The following is a 4,526-nucleotide window of genomic DNA, read 5'->3' as shown; positions in this document are numbered from 1 at the left end:
CGAGAGAGAGAGAGAGAGAGAGAGAGAGAGAGAGAGAGAGAGAGAGAGAACTCTATTACAAGCATATATTAACAACAACATCCTGGCGTCATTGAAAAACCTTAATAATGATTATATCATCTCACTGGAGAACGTTATTTCTTAAGTTGCATCGATCTTAAAAGGTGGCAATTAGCCATGTCTTCCATATGAATATTTTGCCGCTTTAAAAACATACTTGCTATAACAGTAAAGTTATTATTATCATTATTATTTATAATGATAAAAAGAAGTGCAAAGAAGATACATTTGGAGGTTGGAATCTTACCTGAAATAATGAAGAGGAAATTTGAATATTAAAAAGGAGTATTAAATACCAAACTAATATATGATAAGAAACAAGAAATACGCCAACACGTTAATAACGTCGGGAACTAGGTAATACGAGAAATTACTACTGAAAATAAAATTAGGGCTTAAAATAAAAAAGAAACTAATTTTCATTAATATTTCACTAGATAAGAAAAATTCCTGCTAGTCATTTTTCTAAAATTAAACTTACAATAGATCTAGACTTGAATTTAAATCTTTCGTAATTGGAGTTTTTAAATAGTGTTTTGTTCAGTAACTTACTATATTTTATGATATCCATGAAATGTGTAAAATTAAGATTTATTATTTCTTGTTTTCAGGTCCAACCTCACCTCAGTTGTCCGAAGTTCCCATACGACAGAGGCTCATAGATCTACTCAAGGTAAGGTAAGGTCATTTCATTTCAGTTAAGAATTATTAGGTGGACTTTTTTTTTTTTTTTTTTTTTTTGGCAATGTTTGTTCTTATTTACGTGCGTTTTACAACTCTCCTATCTTGTCAATGGTCCGGGTTTTTCTTTCAGTTTTGATAATACCTGATGCCTATTACATATGTAAATAGAGGGGCACTCAATAGTGCGCAGACCTCCACCGCGGAAGTTTATGTCTCGACCTTTTGTTCAACCTTGACTTTGCCCTTTGACCTTAACATGTATTAATTGGCGTGGATTTTCATACACTTAAATATAAACCAAGTTTGAAGTCTCTGTGACAACGATGTCCAAACTTATGGCTGATTACGTGAATTAGACATTTTGTATGACCCTTGACCTTAACCTTTGACTTTGACCTTCTAAAATTTCATCATTTCCAGCTTTTTACATAACAGTTAATCTCTATAATTTTCATTGCTCTACGATTAAAATTGTGGCCAGGAAGCAGTTCATTAACAAACCCATCCAAATTACAAACACCCAAACAGGGGGTAAAACATAATCTCCTTCCAACTTCGTTGGCGAAGGTAATAATATGGTGACCTTAAACAGATTTTATGATTATTTTTTTTTTTGGGGGCAAAATGAAAGTGAAATGGGTAAACAAGAAACTTAGTTTATTAATATTAATATCAATAATATAATTAAGAATTTGAAGGAAAATTTTGGTTTGAACAGAAAAGAGTTTTCCTTTTTAATGAAGGGTGTTAATTTTGAGAATAGAATTAAAAAAAAAAAAAGAGAAAAAAGTAAGTACCAATTGTTGAATACTAACGGGATTCATGAAATGTTTTCGAGAAAAATCTATGAATTCGTTTTGAAAATTAGAGTCCTTTCAAGCTTTTCAAATGCTGATGGCCTTTAAAGCCTACGCTACAGTCCTAATGGCTTTTAATCTTCCCTTTGGAAGTTTTAAAGGTTTAAAGTACGCTCATGAATGATAGAGGAAAAGGATTGTGAAAATGCCTTCGAGACTAACCATATATAAACAGGATCAGCGCCCAAGCCCCCTTTCCACCCAAGCGAGGACCAAGGAGGGCCAAGCAATGGCTGCTGGTGACTTAGCAGGTAAGACCTACAGGCTCCTCCAAATAACAAACCCTCCTATACTTAGCTCACAAGGATGGTCCGATTGCAATGCTAAAAGAAACTATTGAACTTGAGTGGGATTCGAACCAAAAACCGGGTTGTAGTGGCCGATATGGTAACGTCCCGGACTGGTGTTCGAGTCCCGCTTAAATTGGATAGTTTCTTTGGTCGTTGCAACCTCACCATCTTTGTGGGCTAAGCATGGGGGTAGGTGGTGCCTAAAGGTCTATCTGCTGAGTCATCAGCAGCCATTGCTTGTCTCTCCTTGGTCCTAGCGTGGGTGGAGAGGGGGCTTGGGCTCTGATCATACGCATGTATGGTCAGTCTCTAGGGCATTATCCTGCATGATAGGGCAATGTCTCTCTTCCTTGCCTCTTCCATTCATGAGTGGCATTTTAAACCTTTAAATGGAAAACGCGATAAAACCAAAATTATATGTATTATGTTATTTATATTATTTATATTATTTATTTATTATTTATTATTTTTATTATTCATTTTTTCGTGATTTATATTATATTGTTTATATTTATGCAAAATCTATGAATAATTCAATTAGAGGTGAAGGGATATCCTGGATATATCAAATTTGGTTAATTAATGGGGGTAATCAGAAACTCATTTTCATCAAGGGACATTAACTTTGCTGATCTGTGTAAGTGTGTGCATGCGTTGGTTGACTGATTGCGTTATGCAAGTTGCAACTTGCTTGAGGCTACACTCTATCTAATTTCTCTTCCTCTTATTTTGTTGGAGTTATTGAAGTTTATACTGGAATTACTTATTTTAATGTTGTTACTGTTCTTAAAGTATTTTATTTTTCCTTGTTTCCTTTCCTCACTGGCCTATTTTCCCTGTTGGGGTCCCTGGACTTTTAGCATCAGCATAGCAAGTAATAATGATAATAATGATAATAATAAGAAGAAGAAGAAGAAGAAGAAGAAAATGCTGACGCTTGAAACACGAATAGTGTGATTTACGACCGAGTCGATCTTTCACGGAAGTGAAAATGGTTAAAAGGAGAAAGTAATTTTCATAAAGGGTCTGTCTGGGGTGACCCTGTCTCCCTGACTTTCAGAATTTAAGATTTTGTTTTTCAATGTTGAGTAATTTTACAATTTACTGTCAATTCAAAGTCTGGTTCATCTAGTGTAGGTTTTCATTAAGGGACCATTGGTCACAATGAAACTTAATACTCCAAAGCTTATATCCAGACACTTGCTCTTTATTATATAAGGGGAGATTCTTTATTATCATTTTTGTTATTATTATTATTATTATTATTATTATTATTATTATTATTATTATTATTATTATTATTATTACTTGCTAATCTACAACCCTAGTCGTAAAACCTGGATGCTATAAAGCTAAGGCTCCAACAAGGAAAAAGAACCCAGCGAGGAATGGAAATAAGGAAATAAATAAACTATATGAGAAGTAATGAACAATTAAAATGAAATATTTAAAGAACAGTAACAACATCAAAACAGATATTTCATACATATACTATAAAAAGAGACTTATGTTAGCCATTTCAACATAAAACAATTTGCTGCAAGTCTGAACTTTTAAATTTTTACAGATTCAACTACCCGATTAGGGAGATCATTCCACAACTTATCACAGCTGAAATAATACTTCTAGAACACTGTGTAGTATTGAGCCTCATGATGGAGAAGATCTGATTATTAGAATTAACTGCATGCCTAGTATTACGAACAGGGCAGTACTGTGCTGGAAGATCTGAATGTAAAGGATGGTCAGAATTATGCATCATGCATAACGAACTAATTGATAAATGCTCTCTCTCTCTCTCTCTCTCTCTCTCTCTCTCTCTCTCTCTCTCTCTCTCTCTCTCTCTCTCTCTCAAATTCCTTTACATACAAAATAGCAAATACATGGAACAGACCTCCAGCGAAGGTAGTTAAAATTAACATGGTAAACTAATTCAAGAATAAGTTAGACTTGATCATAGTTTAAACTAATTCGATCGACCCAAGAGTGAACGGAGTCTTCGCGGATGGACTAAAATAATTTTGAGACATCCAAGCCGCCCCCCTCTCTCTCTCCTCTCTCTCTCTCTCTCTCTCTCTCTCTCTCTCTCTCTCAGATTTGACTGGGAAGGCGAAACAAGTGCGCCTAACGATCCCGGAAGCGTCTGGCCCTGAGAGATTGCTGAAGACGGCTTCGTGAGGGACACAGCTTTTATTCTCGCTGGTTGAGGATGAATGGCTGTTATTTCATAGGTATCTTTTGTTTATCGGGGTTCGTTGCAATTCCCTTTGCTGTTCTGACGGATTGCTATTGTTCCCAATGATTTATGGAATGTTATTATAATTTGAAGGTTATTTCTTCACCATTTCAAAATCAAATGTTCTCTTGTGTTTGGCGTTGATTAAACATTGGACTTTGTTCCTGTTGATTTAATTACCTGCTTCCATTGTTTGAGAAATAATAATATTGTTTAAAGTGTTTTGCAACGATTCAGGAACAACTTTGTGTTTTGTTTGCCTTGGTTTATACGCGTCAGTGTTTTCCCCAAGCGGTTTGGTATCTGTATTTGTTATTTTATAGAACCATTGTTACCATTTTCAATTGTATAGAACGTGACGATACTGATTTGGTCTCAACAATTGAGGAATTTTTGAGC

General features: G+C 34.9%; 1 long non-coding RNA gene across 2 annotated transcripts in view; it reads left to right on the top strand.

The window, feature by feature from the left end:
• The window catches only part of LOC137622027 (uncharacterized), a 184,474-nt gene extending 180,549 nt beyond the window's left edge, over nt 1-3,925 (top strand). The window contains exons 4-5 of one of the 2 annotated variants that reach the window (XR_011040330.1): nt 672-733; nt 3,459-3,925. This is a non-coding gene — a long non-coding RNA (uncharacterized lncRNA). Of the gene's footprint in view, nt 1-671; nt 739-3,458 lie in introns of both variants that reach the window. The other variant, XR_011040329.1, reaches the window with a different exon arrangement.
• The last annotated feature ends 601 nt before the right edge of the window (nt 3,926-4,526 follow it).

This window comes from Palaemon carinicauda, chromosome 28 (assembly GCF_036898095.1).
Source record: "Palaemon carinicauda isolate YSFRI2023 chromosome 28, ASM3689809v2, whole genome shotgun sequence".
NCBI lineage: Eukaryota > Metazoa > Arthropoda > Malacostraca > Decapoda > Palaemonidae > Palaemon > Palaemon carinicauda.
The sequence above is the reverse complement of the archived record's forward strand: the minus strand, read 5'-3'. Positions and strand labels throughout refer to the sequence as shown.